The following is a 14,061-nucleotide window of genomic DNA, read 5'->3' as shown; positions in this document are numbered from 1 at the left end:
ACTTTTGTTTGCATTATAATGTTTTGATTATGTTAAAAGGTGCACTATGTATGTTTTCTGGTGGGAACCTCCAGTTGCCCATATTACTCTATTTTCTGGCCTAGGTTATAATGTTGTTTCCTCATCAAGAACATACCCGGAGTTATGTTTTGTTTCATTCACACATTTAACATACAACATACAGCATACAGTTTGATAAGAAGATCTTACTTTATTGGAGCTCAACAAAGGAAGCCACGCAAATGTCTGAATAGGATCCAGAGGACAGCATACAGTTTGATAAGAAGGTCTTACTTTACTGGAGCTCTGTGTCAGAAGGCGAACAATCCAATGCTACGATTTACCAACCTGGTAAGGTTCACAGTTGAGCCTGTAAGTCTTGGACTCCCTGAAATATCCCTGGCAGTTATTTCATGATAGACAATCATCTTGCCAGATGGACTTGCCTTGAACATCAGACCCTAGCCCTACCATAACCCTGCTTTCATGATACAATCATTTTCAGCTCATGGTAGTGGTTTTCTGTTACTTGTGCAGAAGAACAATGGCTCAGCATTGATGTCCTTGCTGCTGCCAGGTGGACTCTATTCATGAGAGAAAAGTAAGTAAACTTGCTGAAACCTGCCTTTGATGAGTGTGAGGCAAATTTGATGATCACTACACTACATAAACCACATGCAAGAACCTCTTGTAAGCTACTTCACCAAAGTTAATTTTGATGAAATCTTAAGACACAATGGTTAGACTCAACTGTGAACCTTACCAGGTTGGAAAAGGTCAGTTGCACTCCTCGTCGGGGAATCGAACCCCGGTCTTCCGCGTGACAGGCGGAGATACTGGCCACTATACTAACGAGGACTGGTACAGCTGGGAAGGACTGGAAATCATTCTAGAGCTTGGACATCATGGTTCCACAGCTCATGGTAGTGGTTTTCTGTTGCTTGTGAAGAAGAACAAAAGATTAGCATTGATCTAATCATTGCTGCTGCCAGGTGGACACTATTCATGACAGAAAGGTAGTTGAACTTGCCTAAAACTTTGGATGTGAGACAATCTTAACAACCACTACTGCCAAGTACACGGCAAGGAGTCAACATACCAGCCTGTGTTTCTGCCCGGTTTCGAACCGGGGACCTTTCGCGTGTTAGGCGAACGTGATAACCACTACACTACAGAAACCACATGTGAGCCATTCATGTAAGTAAGTGTAGCCCTACCATAATCCAGTTTTCAGGATAAAAATCATTTCCACCTCATGGTAGTGGTTTTCTGTTGCTTGTGAAGAAGAATAATGAATTAGCATTGATCTCATTGCTGCTGCCAGGTGGACTCTATTCATGACAGAAAGGTAGGTCAACTTGCCAAAATCTGGACGACCACTACTGTCAAGTATTCAGCAAGGAGTCAAAATATCAGCCTGTGTTTCTGCCTGGTTTCAAACCAGGGCCCTTTCGCGTGTGAGGCGAACGTGATAACCACTACACTACAGAAACTACAAAGAAGCAAATTTATGCAAGTAACTGTAGCCCTACAGTAACCATAACCCTAGTTTTCACACCACCCGCAAGCATGGAATGATTTATCACTGATGCAATGTTGGATGGACTAATCCAACAATCTTACCTTTTGGAACACTCATTTCAGGACACAGAAAGGCTACATTTGCTGCTGCTTTCATGATACAATCATTTTCAGCTCATGGTGGTGGTTTTCCTTTTCTTGAGAAGAACAATGCAGAAACAACCTTGTTGATGGCTTATATGTAAATTGGCTACACATTGAGGACACATTGCCAGACGAGCCATTAGCACAGTCGTTTGAGACCCTGAAAAGAAGGTGGGGCTGTGTTGAATTACTATGACATTCCCTCACCTGAGCCAGCATAACTCAACAAAGGAAGCCACAAAGATGTCTGAATAGGATCCAGAGGACAGCATACAGTTTGATAAGAAGATCTTACTTTACTGGAGCTCAACAAAGGAAGCCACGAAGATGTCTGAATAGGATCCAGAGGACAGGATACAGTTTGATAAGAAGATCTTACTTTACTGGAGCTCTGTGTCAGAAGGCGAACAATCCAATGCTACGATTTACCAACCTGGTAAGGTTCACAGTTGAGCCTGTAAGTCTTGGACTCCCTGAAATATCCCTGGCAGTTATTTCATGATAGACAATCATCTTGCCAGATGGACTTGCCTTGAACATCAGACCCTAGCCCTACCATAACCCTGCTTTCATGATACAATCATTTTCAGCTCATGGTAGTGGTTTTCTGTTACTTGTGCAGAAGAACAATGGCTCAGCATTGATGTCCTTGCTGCTGCCAGGTGGACTCTATTCATGAGAGAAAAGTAAGTAAACTTGCTGAAACCTGCCTTTGATGAGTGTGAGGCAAATTTGATGATCACTACACTACATAAACCACATGCAAGAACCTCTTGTAAGCTACTTCACCAAAGTTAATTTTGATGAAATCTTAAGACACAATGGTTAGACTCAACTGTGAACCTTACCAGGTTGGAAAAGGTCAGTTGCACTCCTCGTCGGGGAATCGAACCCCGGTCTTCCGCGTGACAGGCGGAGATACTGGCCACTATACTAACGAGGACTGGTACGGCTGGGAAGGACTGGAAATCATTCTAGAGCTTGGACATCATGGTTCCACAGCTCATGGTAGTGGTTTTCTGTTGCTTGTGAAGAAGAACAAAAGATTAGCATTGATCTAATCATTGCTGCTGCCAGGTGGACACTATTCATGACAGAAAGGTAGTTGAACTTGCCTAAAACTTTGGATGTGAGACAATCTTAACAACCACTACTGCCAAGTACACGGCAAGGAGTCAACATACCAGCCTGTGTTTCTGCCCGGTTTCGAACCGGGGACCTTTCGCGTGTTAGGCGAACGTGATAACCACTACACTACAGAAACCACATGTGAGCCATTCATGTAAGTAAGTGTAGCCCTACCATAATCCAGTTTTCAGGATAAAAATCATTTCCACCTCATGGTAGTGGTTTTCTGTTGCTTGTGAAGAAGAATAATGAATTAGCATTGATCTCATTGCTGCTGCCAGGTGGACTCTATTCATGACAGAAAGGTAGGTCAACTTGCCAAAATCTGGACGACCACTACTGTCAAGTATTCAGCAAGGAGTCAAAATATCAGCCTGTGTTTCTGCCTGGTTTCAAACCAGGGCCCTTTCGCGTGTGAGGCGAACGTGATAACCACTACACTACAGAAACTACAAAGAAGCAAATTTATGCAAGTAACTGTAGCCCTACAGTAACCATAACCCTAGTTTTCACACCACCCGCAAGCATGGAATGATTTATCACTGATGCAATGTTGGATGGACTAATCCAACAATCTTACCTTTTGGAACACTCATTTCAGGACACAGAAAGGCTACATTTGCTGGTGCTTTCATGATACAATCATTTTCAGCTCATGGTGGTGGTTTTCCTTTTCTTGAGAAGAACAATGCAGAAACAACCTTGTTGATGGCTTATATGTAAATTGGCTACACATTGAGGACACATTGCCAGACGAGCCATTAGCACAGTCGTTTGAGACCCTGAAAAGAAGGTGGGGCTGTGTTGAATTACTATGACATTCCCTCACCTGAGCCAGCATAACTCAACAAAGGAAGCCACAAAGATGTCTGAATAGGATCCAGAGGACAGCATACAGTTTGATAAGAAGATCTTACTTTACTGGAGCTCAACAAAGGAAGCCACGAAGATGTCTGAATAGGATCCAGAGGACAGGATACAGTTTGATAAGAAGGTCTTACTTTACTGGAGCTCAACAAAGGAAGCCACGCAAATGTCTGAATAGGATCCAGAGGACAGCATACAGTTTGATAAGAAGGTCTTACTTTACTGGAGCTCTGTGTCAGAAGGCGAACAATCCAATGCTACGATTTACCAACCTGGTAAGGTTCACAGTTGAGCCTGTAAGTCTTGGACTCCCTGGAATATCCCTGGCAGTTATTTCATGATAGACAATCATCTTGCCAGATGGACTTGCCTTGAACATCAGACCCTAGCCCTACCATAACCCTGCTTTCATGATACAATCATTTTCAGCTCATGGTAGTGGTTTTCTGTTACTTGTGCAGAAGAACAATGGCTCAGCATTGATGTCCTTGCTGCTGCCAGGTGGACTCTATTCATGAGAGAAAAGTAAGTAAACTTGCTGAAACCTGCCTTTGATGAGTGTGAGGCAAATTTGATGATCACTACACTACATAAACCACATGCAAGAACCTCTTGTAAGCTACTTCACCAAAGTTAATTTTGATGAAATCTTAAGACACAATGGTTAGACTCAACTGTGAACCTTACCAGGTTGGAAAAGGTCAGTTGCACTCCTCGTCGGGGAATCGAACCCCGGTCTTCCGCGTGACAGGCGGAGATACTGGCCACTATACTAACGAGGACTGGTACGGCTGGGAAGGACTGGAAATCATTCTAGAGCTTGGACATCATGGTTCCACAGCTCATGGTAGTGGTTTTCTGTTGCTTGTGAAGAAGAACAAAAGATTAGCATTGATCTAATCATTGCTGCTGCCAGGTGGACACTATTCATGACAGAAAGGTAGTTGAACTTGCCTAAAACTTTGGATGTGAGACAATCTTAACAACCACTACTGCCAAGTACACGGCAAGGAGTCAACATACCAGCCTGTGTTTCTGCCCGGTTTCGAACCGGGGACCTTTCGCGTGTTAGGCGAACGTGATAACCACTACACTACAGAAACCACATGTGAGCCATTCATGTAAGTAAGTGTAGCCCTACCATAATCCAGTTTTCAGGATAAAAATCATTTCCACCTCATGGTAGTGGTTTTCTGTTGCTTGTGAAGAAGAATAATGAATTAGCATTGATCTCATTGCTGCTGCCAGGTGGACTCTATTCATGACAGAAAGGTAGGTCAACTTGCCAAAATCTGGACGACCACTACTGTCAAGTATTCAGCAAGGAGTCAAAATATCAGCCTGTGTTTCTGCCTGGTTTCAAACCAGGGCCCTTTCGCGTGTGAGGCGAACGTGATAACCACTACACTACAGAAACTACAAAGAAGCAAATTTATGCAAGTAACTGTAGCCCTACAGTAACCATAACCCTAGTTTTCACACCACCCGCAAGCATGGAATGATTTATCACTGATGCAATGTTGGATGGACTAATCCAACAATCTTACCTTTTGGAACACTCATTTCAGGACACAGAAAGGCTACATTTGCTGGTGCTTTCATGATACACTCATTTTCAGCTCATGGTGGTGGTTTTCCTTTTCTTGAGAAGAACAATGCAGAAACAACCTTGTTGATGGCTTATATGTAAATTGGCTACACATTGAGGACACATTGCCAGACGAGCCATTAGCACAGTCGTTTGAGACCCTGAAAAGAAGGTGGGGCTGTGTTGAGTTACTATGACATTCCCTCACCTGAGCCAGCATAACTCAACAAAGGAAGCCACAAAGATGTCTGAATAGGATCCAGAGGACAGCATACAGTTTGATAAGAAGATCTTACTTTACTGGAGCTCAACAAAGGAAGCCACGAAGCTGTCTGAATAGGATCCAGAGGACAGGATACAGTTTGATAAGAAGATCTTACTTTATTGGAGCTCAACAAAGGAAGCCACGCAAATGTCTGAATAGGATCCAGAGGACAGCATACAGTTTGATAAGAAGGTCTTACTTTACTGGAGCTCTGTGTCAGAAGGCGAACAATCCAATGCTACGATTTACCAACCTGGTAAGGTTCACAGTTGAGCCTGTAAGTCTTGGACTCCCTGAAATATCCCTGGCAGTTATTTCATGATAGACAATCATCTTGCCAGATGGACTTGCCTTGAACATCAGACCCTAGCCCTACCATAACCCTGCTTTCATGATACAATCATTTTCAGCTCATGGTAGTGGTTTTCTGTTACTTGTGCAGAAGAACAATGGCTCAGCATTGATGTCCTTGCTGCTGCCAGGTGGACTCTATTCATGAGAGAAAAGTAAGTAAACTTGCTGAAACCTGCCTTTGATGAGTGTGAGGCAAATTTGATGATCACTACACTACATAAACCACATGCAAGAACCTCTTGTAAGCTACTTCACCAAAGTTAATTTTGATGAAATCTTAAGACACAATGGTTAGACTCAACTGTGAACCTTACCAGGTTGGAAAAGGTCAGTTGCACTCCTCGTCGGGGAATCGAACCCCGGTCTTCCGCGTGACAGGCGGAGATACTGGCCACTATACTAACGAGGACTGGTACGGCTGGGAAGGACTGGAAATCATTCTAGAGCTTGGACATCATGGTTCCACAGCTCATGGTAGTGGTTTTCTGTTGCTTGTGAAGAAGAACAAAAGATTAGCATTGATCTAATCATTGCTGCTGCCAGGTGGACACTATTCATGACAGAAAGGTAGTTGAACTTGCCTAAAACTTTGGATGTGAGACAATCTTAACAACCACTACTGCCAAGTACACGGCAAGGAGTCAACATACCAGCCTGTGTTTCTGCCCGGTTTCGAACCGGGGACCTTTCGCGTGTTAGGCGAACGTGATAACCACTACACTACAGAAACCACATGTGAGCCATTCATGTAAGTAAGTGTAGCCCTACCATAATCCAGTTTTCAGGATAAAAATCATTTCCACCTCATGGTAGTGGTTTTCTGTTGCTTGTGAAGAAGAATAATGAATTAGCATTGATCTCATTGCTGCTGCCAGGTGGACTCTATTCATGACAGAAAGGTAGGTCAACTTGCCAAAATCTGGACGACCACTACTGTCAAGTATTCAGCAAGGAGTCAAAATATCAGCCTGTGTTTCTGCCTGGTTTCAAACCAGGGCCCTTTCGCGTGTGAGGCGAACGTGATAACCACTACACTACAGAAACTACAAAGAAGCAAATTTATGCAAGTAACTGTAGCCCTACAGTAACCATAACCCTAGTTTTCACACCACCCGCAAGCATGGAATGATTTATCACTGATGCAATGTTGGATGGACTAATCCAACAATCTTACCTTTTGGAACACTCATTTCAGGACACAGAAAGGCTACATTTGCTGGTGCTTTCATGATACAATCATTTTCAGCTCATGGTGGTGGTTTTCCTTTTCTTGAGAAGAACAATGCAGAAACAACCTTGTTGATGGCTTATATGTAAATTGGCTACACATTGAGGACACATTGCCAGACGAGCCATTAGCACAGTCGTTTGAGACCCTGAAAAGAAGGTGGGGCTGTGTTGAATTACTATGACATTCCCTCACCTGAGCCAGCATAACTCAACAAAGGAAGCCACAAAGATGTCTGAATAGGATCCAGAGGACAGCATACAGTTTGATAAGAAGATCTTACTTTACTGGAGCTCAACAAAGGAAGCCACGAAGATGTCTGAATAGGATCCAGAGGACAGGATACAGTTTGATAAGAAGATCTTACTTTACTGGAGCTCAACAAAGGAAGCCACGCAAATGTCTGAATAGGATCCAGAGGACAGCATACAGTTTGATAAGAAGGTCTTACTTTACTGGAGCTCTGTGTCAGAAGGCGAACAATCCAATGCTACGATTTACCAACCTGGTAAGGTTCACAGTTGAGCCTGTAAGTCTTGGACTCCCTGGAATATCCCTGGCAGTTATTTCATGATAGACAATCATCTTGCCAGATGGACTTGCCTTGAACATCAGACCCTAGCCCTACCATAACCCTGCTTTCATGATACAATCATTTTCAGCTCATGGTAGTGGTTTTCTGTTACTTGTGCAGAAGAACAATGGCTCAGCATTGATGTCCTTGCTGCTGCCAGGTGGACTCTATTCATGAGAGAAAAGTAAGTAAACTTGCTGAAACCTGCCTTTGATGAGTGTGAGGCAAATTTGATGATCACTACACTACATAAACCACATGCAAGAACCTCTTGTAAGCTACTTCACCAAAGTTAATTTTGATGAAATCTTAAGACACAATGGTTAGACTCAACTGTGAACCTTACCAGGTTGGAAAAGGTCAGTTGCACTCCTCGTCGGGGAATCGAACCCCGGTCTTCCGCGTGACAGGCGGAGATACTGGCCACTATACTAACGAGGACTGGTACGGCTGGGAAGGACTGGAAATCATTCTAGAGCTTGGACATCATGGTTCCACAGCTCATGGTAGTGGTTTTCTGTTGCTTGTGAAGAAGAACAAAAGATTAGCATTGATCTAATCATTGCTGCTGCCAGGTGGACACTATTCATGACAGAAAGGTAGTTGAACTTGCCTAAAACTTTGGATGTGAGACAATCTTAACAACCACTACTGCCAAGTACACGGCAAGGAGTCAACATACCAGCCTGTGTTTCTGCCCGGTTTCGAACCGGGGACCTTTCGCGTGTTAGGCGAACGTGATAACCACTACACTACAGAAACCACATGTGAGCCATTCATGTAAGTAAGTGTAGCCCTACCATAATCCAGTTTTCAGGATAAAAATCATTTCCACCTCATGGTAGTGGTTTTCTGTTGCTTGTGAAGAAGAATAATGAATTAGCATTGATCTCATTGCTGCTGCCAGGTGGACTCTATTCATGACAGAAAGGTAGGTCAACTTGCCAAAATCTGGACGACCACTACTGTCAAGTATTCAGCAAGGAGTCAAAATATCAGCCTGTGTTTCTGCCTGGTTTCAAACCAGGGCCCTTTCGCGTGTGAGGCGAACGTGATAACCACTACACTACAGAAACTACAAAGAAGCAAATTTATGCAAGTAACTGTAGCCCTACAGTAACCATAACCCTAGTTTTCACACCACCCGCAAGCATGGAATGATTTATCACTGATGCAATGTTGGATGGACTAATCCAACAATCTTACCTTTTGGAACACTCATTTCAGGACACAGAAAGGCTACATTTGCTGGTGCTTTCATGATACACTCATTTTCAGCTCATGGTGGTGGTTTTCCTTTTCTTGAGAAGAACAATGCAGAAACAACCTTGTTGATGGCTTATATGTAAATTGGCTACACATTGAGGACACATTGCCAGACGAGCCATTAGCACAGTCGTTTGAGACCCTGAAAAGAAGGTGGGGCTGTGTTGAATTACTATGACATTCCCTCACCTGAGCCAGCATAACTCAACAAAGGAAGCCACAAAGATGTCTGAATAGGATCCAGAGGACAGCATACAGTTTGATAAGAAGATCTTACTTTACTGGAGCTCAACAAAGGAAGCCACGAAGCTGTCTGAATAGGATCCAGAGGACAGGATACAGTTTGATAAGAAGATCTTACTTTATTGGAGCTCAACAAAGGAAGCCACGCAAATGTCTGAATAGGATCCAGAGGACAGCATACAGTTTGATAAGAAGGTCTTACTTTACTGGAGCTCTGTGTCAGAAGGCGAACAATCCAATGCTACGATTTACCAACCTGGTAAGGTTCACAGTTGAGCCTGTAAGTCTTGGACTCCCTGAAATATCCCTGGCAGTTATTTCATGATAGACAATCATCTTGCCAGATGGACTTGCCTTGAACATCAGACCCTAGCCCTACCATAACCCTGCTTTCATGATACAATCATTTTCAGCTCATGGTAGTGGTTTTCTGTTACTTGTGCAGAAGAACAATGGCTCAGCATTGATGTCCTTGCTGCTGCCAGGTGGACTCTATTCATGAGAGAAAAGTAAGTAAACTTGCTGAAACCTGCCTTTGATGAGTGTGAGGCAAATTTGATGATCACTACACTACATAAACCACATGCAAGAACCTCTTGTAAGCTACTTCACCAAAGTTAATTTTGATGAAATCTTAAGACACAATGGTTAGACTCAACTGTGAACCTTACCAGGTTGGAAAAGGTCAGTTGCACTCCTCGTCGGGGAATCGAACCCCGGTCTTCCGCGTGACAGGCGGAGATACTGGCCACTATACTAACGAGGACTGGTACGGCTGGGAAGGACTGGAAATCATTCTAGAGCTTGGACATCATGGTTCCACAGCTCATGGTAGTGGTTTTCTGTTGCTTGTGAAGAAGAACAAAAGATTAGCATTGATCTAATCATTGCTGCTGCCAGGTGGACACTATTCATGACAGAAAGGTAGTTGAACTTGCCTAAAACTTTGGATGTGAGACAATCTTAACAACCACTACTGCCAAGTACACGGCAAGGAGTCAACATACCAGCCTGTGTTTCTGCCCGGTTTCGAACCGGGGACCTTTCGCGTGTTAGGCGAACGTGATAACCACTACACTACAGAAACCACATGTGAGCCATTCATGTAAGTAAGTGTAGCCCTACCATAATCCAGTTTTCAGGATAAAAATCATTTTCACCTCATGGTAGTGGTTTTCTGTTGCTTGTGAAGAAGAATAATGAATTAGCATTGATCTCATTGCTGCTGCCAGGTGGACTCTATTCATGACAGAAAGGTAGGTCAACTTGCCAAAATCTGGACGACCACTACTGTCAAGTATTCAGCAAGGAGTCAAAATATCAGCCTGTGTTTCTGCCTGGTTTCAAACCAGGGCCCTTTCGCGTGTGAGGCGAACGTGATAACCACTACACTACAGAAACTACAAAGAAGCAAATTTATGCAAGTAACTGTAGCCCTACAGTAACCATAACCCTAGTTTTCACACCACCCGCAAGCATGGAATGATTTATCACTGATGCAATGTTGGATGGACTAATCCAACAATCTTACCTTTTGGAACACTCATTTCAGGACACAGAAAGGCTACATTTGCTGGTGCTTTCATGATACAATCATTTTCAGCTCATGGTGGTGGTTTTCCTTTTCTTGAGAAGAACAATGCAGAAACAACCTTGTTGATGGCTTATATGTAAATTGGCTACACATTGAGGACACATTGCCAGACGAGCCATTAGCACAGTCGTTTGAGACCCTGAAAAGAAGGTGGGGCTGTGTTGAATTACTATGACATTCCCTCACCTGAGCCAGCATAACTCAACAAAGGAAGCCACAAAGATGTCTGAATAGGATCCAGAGGACAGCATACAGTTTGATAAGAAGATCTTACTTTACTGGAGCTCAACAAAGGAAGCCACGAAGCTGTCTGAATAGGATCCAGAGGACAGGATACAGTTTGATAAGAAGATCTTACTTTATTGGAGCTCAACAAAGGAAGCCACGCAAATGTCTGAATAGGATCCAGAGGACAGCATACAGTTTGATAAGAAGGTCTTACTTTACTGGAGCTCTGTGTCAGAAGGCGAACAATCCAATGCTACGATTTACCAACCTGGTAAGGTTCACAGTTGAGCCTGTAAGTCTTGGACTCCCTGGAATATCCCTGGCAGTTATTTCATGATAGACAATCATCTTGCCAGATGGACTTGCCTTGAACATCAGACCCTAGCCCTACCATAACCCTGCTTTCATGATACAATCATTTTCAGCTCATGGTAGTGGTTTTCTGTTACTTGTGCAGAAGAACAATGGCTTAGCATTGATGTCCTTGCTGCTGCCAGGTGGACTCTATTCATGAGAGAAAAGTAAGTAAACTTGCTGAAACCTGCCTTTGATGAGTGTGAGGCAAATTTGATGATCACTACACTACATAAACCACATGCAAGAACCTCTTGTAAGCTACTTCACCAAAGTTAATTTTGATGAAATCTTAAGACACAATGGTTAGACTCAACTGTGAACCTTACCAGGTTGGAAAAGGTCAGTTGCACTCCTCGTCGGGGAATCGAACCCCGGTCTTCCGCGTGACAGGCGGAGATACTGGCCACTATACTAACGAGGACTGGTACGGCTGGGAAGGACTGGAAATCATTCTAGAGCTTGGACATCATGGTTCCACAGCTCATGGTAGTGGTTTTCTGTTGCTTGTGAAGAAGAACAAAAGATTAGCATTGATCTAATCATTGCTGCTGCCAGGTGGACACTATTCATGACAGAAAGGTAGTTGAACTTGCCTAAAACTTTGGATGTGAGACAATCTTAACAACCACTACTGCCAAGTACACGGCAAGGAGTCAACATACCAGCCTGTGTTTCTGCCCGGTTTCAAACCGGGGACCTTTCGCGTGTTAGGCGAACGTGATAACCACTACACTACAGAAACCACATGTGAGCCATTCATGTAAGTAAGTGTAGCCCTACCATAATCCAGTTTTCAGGATAAAAATCATTTTCACCTCATGGTAGTGGTTTTCTGTTGCTTGTGAAGAAGAATAATGAATTAGCATTGATCTCATTGCTGCTGCCAGGTGGACTCTATTCATGACAGAAAGGTAGGTCAACTTGCCAAAATCTGGACGACCACTACTGTCAAGTATTCAGCAAGGAGTCAAAATATCAGCCTGTGTTTCTGCCTGGTTTCAAACCAGGGCCCTTTCGCGTGTGAGGCGAACGTGATAACCACTACACTACAGAAACTACAAAGAAGCAAATTTATGCAAGTAACTTTAGCCCTACAGTAACCATAACCCTAGTTTTCACACCACCCGCAAGCATGGAATGATTTATCACTGATGCAATGTTGGATGGACTAATCCAACAATCTTACCTTTTGGAACACTCATTTCAGGACACAGAAAGGCTACATTTGCTGCTGCTTTCATGATACAATCATTTTCAGCTCATGGTGGTGGTTTTCCTTTTCTTGAGAAGAACAATGCAGAAACAACCTTGTTGATGGCTTATATGTAAATTGGCTACACATTGAGGACACATTGCCAGACGAGCCATTAGCACAGTCGTTTGAGACCCTGAAAAGAAGGTGGGGCTGTGTTGAGTTACTATGACATTCCCTCACCTGAGCCAGCATAACTCAACAAAGGAAGCCACAAAGATGTCTGAATAGGATCCAGAGGACAGCATACAGTTTGATAAGAAGATCTTACTTTACTGGAGCTCAACAAAGGAAGCCACGAAGCTGTCTGAATAGGATCCAGAGGACAGGATACAGTTTGATAAGAAGATCTTACTTTATTGGAGCTCAACAAAGGAAGCCACGCAAATGTCTGAATAGGATCCAGAGGACAGCATACAGTTTGATAAGAAGGTCTTACTTTACTGGAGCTCTGTGTCAGAAGGCGAACAATCCAATGCTACGATTTACCAACCTGGTAAGGTTCACAGTTGAGCCTGTAAGTCTTGGACTCCCTGAAATATCCCTGGCAGTTATTTCATGATAGACAATCATCTTGCCAGATGGACTTGCCTTGAACATCAGACCCTAGCCCTACCATAACCCTGCTTTCATGATACAATCATTTTCAGCTCATGGTAGTGGTTTTCTGTTACTTGTGCAGAAGAACAATGGCTCAGCATTGATGTCCTTGCTGCTGCCAGGTGGACTCTATTCATGAGAGAAAAGTAAGTAAACTTGCTGAAACCTGCCTTTGATGAGTGTGAGGCAAATTTGATGATCACTACACTACATAAACCACATGCAAGAACCTCTTGTAAGCTACTTCACCAAAGTTAATTTTGATGAAATCTTAAGACACAATGGTTAGACTCAACTGTGAACCTTACCAGGTTGGAAAAGGTCAGTTGCACTCCTCGTCGGGGAATCGAACCCCGGTCTTCCGCGTGACAGGCGGAGATACTGGCCACTATACTAACGAGGACTGGTACAGCTGGGAAGGACTGGAAATCATTCTAGAGCTTGGACATCATGGTTCCACAGCTCATGGTAGTGGTTTTCTGTTGCTTGTGAAGAAGAACAAAAGATTAGCATTGATCTAATCATTGCTGCTGCCAGGTGGACACTATTCATGACAGAAAGGTAGTTGAACTTGCCTAAAACTTTGGATGTGAGACAATCTTAACAACCACTACTGCCAAGTACACGGCAAGGAGTCAACATACCAGCCTGTGTTTCTGCCCGGTTTCGAACCGGGGACCTTTCGCGTGTTAGGCGAACGTGATAACCACTACACTACAGAAACCACATGTGAGCCATTCATGTAAGTAAGTGTAGCCCTACCATAATCCAGTTTTCAGGATAAAAATCATTTTCACCTCATGGTAGTGGTTTTCTGTTGCTTGTGAAGAAGAATAATGAATTAGCATTGAT

The 14,061-nt window shown here is 43.4% G+C and overlaps 23 non-coding genes across 23 annotated transcripts; all 23 read right to left on the bottom strand.

Moving 5' to 3' along the window:
- Positions 1-786: 786 nt before the first annotated feature.
- On the bottom strand, positions 787-858 carry trnad-guc (transfer RNA aspartic acid (anticodon GUC)). The gene has a single exon. It is a non-coding gene; the product is annotated as a tRNA-Asp (tRNA).
- Positions 859-1,106: 248 nt separating this feature from the next.
- trnav-aac (transfer RNA valine (anticodon AAC)) lies at positions 1,107-1,179 on the bottom strand. The gene has a single exon. It is a non-coding gene; the product is annotated as a tRNA-Val (tRNA).
- Positions 1,180-1,420: 241 nt separating this feature from the next.
- trnav-cac (transfer RNA valine (anticodon CAC)) lies at positions 1,421-1,493 on the bottom strand. Its single transcript has one exon. It is a non-coding gene; the product is annotated as a tRNA-Val (tRNA).
- Positions 1,494-2,536: 1,043 nt separating this feature from the next.
- trnad-guc (transfer RNA aspartic acid (anticodon GUC)) lies at positions 2,537-2,608 on the bottom strand. The gene has a single exon. It is a non-coding gene; the product is annotated as a tRNA-Asp (tRNA).
- Positions 2,609-2,856: 248 nt separating this feature from the next.
- Positions 2,857-2,929, bottom strand: trnav-aac (transfer RNA valine (anticodon AAC)). The gene has a single exon. It is a non-coding gene; the product is annotated as a tRNA-Val (tRNA).
- Positions 2,930-3,170: 241 nt separating this feature from the next.
- Positions 3,171-3,243, bottom strand: trnav-cac (transfer RNA valine (anticodon CAC)). The gene has a single exon. It is a non-coding gene; the product is annotated as a tRNA-Val (tRNA).
- A 1,127-nt stretch (positions 3,244-4,370) lies between these two features.
- Positions 4,371-4,442, bottom strand: trnad-guc (transfer RNA aspartic acid (anticodon GUC)). Its single transcript has one exon. It is a non-coding gene; the product is annotated as a tRNA-Asp (tRNA).
- A 248-nt stretch (positions 4,443-4,690) lies between these two features.
- trnav-aac (transfer RNA valine (anticodon AAC)) lies at positions 4,691-4,763 on the bottom strand. The gene has a single exon. It is a non-coding gene; the product is annotated as a tRNA-Val (tRNA).
- Positions 4,764-5,004: 241 nt separating this feature from the next.
- trnav-cac (transfer RNA valine (anticodon CAC)) lies at positions 5,005-5,077 on the bottom strand. Its single transcript has one exon. It is a non-coding gene; the product is annotated as a tRNA-Val (tRNA).
- A 1,127-nt stretch (positions 5,078-6,204) lies between these two features.
- Positions 6,205-6,276, bottom strand: trnad-guc (transfer RNA aspartic acid (anticodon GUC)). The gene has a single exon. It is a non-coding gene; the product is annotated as a tRNA-Asp (tRNA).
- A 248-nt stretch (positions 6,277-6,524) lies between these two features.
- Positions 6,525-6,597, bottom strand: trnav-aac (transfer RNA valine (anticodon AAC)). The gene has a single exon. It is a non-coding gene; the product is annotated as a tRNA-Val (tRNA).
- Positions 6,598-6,838: 241 nt separating this feature from the next.
- Positions 6,839-6,911, bottom strand: trnav-cac (transfer RNA valine (anticodon CAC)). The gene has a single exon. It is a non-coding gene; the product is annotated as a tRNA-Val (tRNA).
- A 1,127-nt stretch (positions 6,912-8,038) lies between these two features.
- trnad-guc (transfer RNA aspartic acid (anticodon GUC)) lies at positions 8,039-8,110 on the bottom strand. Its single transcript has one exon. It is a non-coding gene; the product is annotated as a tRNA-Asp (tRNA).
- Positions 8,111-8,358: 248 nt separating this feature from the next.
- trnav-aac (transfer RNA valine (anticodon AAC)) lies at positions 8,359-8,431 on the bottom strand. Its single transcript has one exon. It is a non-coding gene; the product is annotated as a tRNA-Val (tRNA).
- Positions 8,432-8,672: 241 nt separating this feature from the next.
- Positions 8,673-8,745, bottom strand: trnav-cac (transfer RNA valine (anticodon CAC)). Its single transcript has one exon. It is a non-coding gene; the product is annotated as a tRNA-Val (tRNA).
- Positions 8,746-9,872: 1,127 nt separating this feature from the next.
- On the bottom strand, positions 9,873-9,944 carry trnad-guc (transfer RNA aspartic acid (anticodon GUC)). The gene has a single exon. It is a non-coding gene; the product is annotated as a tRNA-Asp (tRNA).
- A 248-nt stretch (positions 9,945-10,192) lies between these two features.
- On the bottom strand, positions 10,193-10,265 carry trnav-aac (transfer RNA valine (anticodon AAC)). Its single transcript has one exon. It is a non-coding gene; the product is annotated as a tRNA-Val (tRNA).
- A 241-nt stretch (positions 10,266-10,506) lies between these two features.
- On the bottom strand, positions 10,507-10,579 carry trnav-cac (transfer RNA valine (anticodon CAC)). Its single transcript has one exon. It is a non-coding gene; the product is annotated as a tRNA-Val (tRNA).
- Positions 10,580-11,706: 1,127 nt separating this feature from the next.
- trnad-guc (transfer RNA aspartic acid (anticodon GUC)) lies at positions 11,707-11,778 on the bottom strand. The gene has a single exon. It is a non-coding gene; the product is annotated as a tRNA-Asp (tRNA).
- A 248-nt stretch (positions 11,779-12,026) lies between these two features.
- On the bottom strand, positions 12,027-12,099 carry trnav-aac (transfer RNA valine (anticodon AAC)). The gene has a single exon. It is a non-coding gene; the product is annotated as a tRNA-Val (tRNA).
- Positions 12,100-12,340: 241 nt separating this feature from the next.
- On the bottom strand, positions 12,341-12,413 carry trnav-cac (transfer RNA valine (anticodon CAC)). The gene has a single exon. It is a non-coding gene; the product is annotated as a tRNA-Val (tRNA).
- A 1,127-nt stretch (positions 12,414-13,540) lies between these two features.
- trnad-guc (transfer RNA aspartic acid (anticodon GUC)) lies at positions 13,541-13,612 on the bottom strand. The gene has a single exon. It is a non-coding gene; the product is annotated as a tRNA-Asp (tRNA).
- A 248-nt stretch (positions 13,613-13,860) lies between these two features.
- Positions 13,861-13,933, bottom strand: trnav-aac (transfer RNA valine (anticodon AAC)). Its single transcript has one exon. It is a non-coding gene; the product is annotated as a tRNA-Val (tRNA).
- Positions 13,934-14,061: the final 128 nt, after the last annotated feature.

The sequence above is a fragment of the Periophthalmus magnuspinnatus genome, chromosome 21 (assembly GCF_009829125.3).
Source record: "Periophthalmus magnuspinnatus isolate fPerMag1 chromosome 21, fPerMag1.2.pri, whole genome shotgun sequence".
In the NCBI taxonomy this organism is placed as follows: Eukaryota; Metazoa; Chordata; class Actinopteri; order Gobiiformes; family Gobiidae; genus Periophthalmus; species Periophthalmus magnuspinnatus.
This window is presented reverse-complemented; position numbering and strand designations above follow the sequence as displayed.